A 1000-nucleotide genomic window follows, 5' to 3' on the forward strand; every position below is an offset into this window, starting at 1 on the left:
CCCCTGCGCCACGCCGGGCCGCGCCGCGCCTGCGCAGCTCGGCCCCCGCAGCATCCTGCCCCGCCGCCCGCCAGGGGGCGCCGCCGGAGCGCGAGCGGCGGCCGGCCGGAGCCCCGCCCCTCCCGCCGCCGCGCCTGTGACGTCACCAGCGGCAGCGCGGGAGCCGCCCGCGGCCCCGCCCGGGACGGGGAGCAGCGCGGCGCCCGGTAGCACGGCGGGACGGCAGCTCGAGGGGTGTGAGGCGGCCCGAAAAGCTGCCGGGAGCGCACCCCGCGGTGCCCGCGGGCCCCTGCACCCGTCACGCGCTCCTGCTGAGCGGGCAGCGCTGTGGCTTGAAAGGATTTGGCTGGAGCGGAGCGAGCTGCGCGTTAGAATCAGAGATTCTTGGGATTAAATTGAATGAGTACCAAGAAAAAATAAAAGTTTTCAGCCCCCGTGCCCTTCGGGTATTTCGCTGCAAGCACCACACAACACCCGCGGGTGAAGGTGTCCTGTATTCACCTTGGAACTTTTGCCAGTTCTAGTCAGAGCTGCTGTTCTGCTTCGCTATTTCCCTCCTAAAAACTTAGGTGCCAAGCACGTTATACAGGTTCCTGTCAGGGATTCACAGCTCCATCCTGCCTGGGAATCCAGCAGAGGGAGTCACTGGAGCACGAGCAGTGTCTGCTCTGCTCTTCATTTCCAGGAGATGGCATTTTTAAAATGCTTTAAGCATGCCCAATCAGATTATAAATACTTCCACGGAAAGGCAGGTGCAATTTTGGAAGACAAAACAAAACAACCCCTTTCCATAATTTGCAGTTGTTGCTGTATTACTCACTACAAGCACGAGATGGTTAGTCCAGCTGTCTGTTCTGCAAAGTGAGAAACCACAAGATTTTGTGGTGATAAAGCAACAGAGAGGGGCGAATTTCTACCCTTGAACACAGTAATTGTGCAAAGTAATGCTGAGCTGAAAGACCTCATGCACAATGGAGTCCCTTCTGCTCTCATCACAGAG

The sequence above is a fragment of the Colius striatus genome, chromosome 22 (assembly GCF_028858725.1).
Source record: "Colius striatus isolate bColStr4 chromosome 22, bColStr4.1.hap1, whole genome shotgun sequence".
In the NCBI taxonomy this organism is placed as follows: domain Eukaryota; kingdom Metazoa; phylum Chordata; class Aves; order Coliiformes; family Coliidae; genus Colius; species Colius striatus.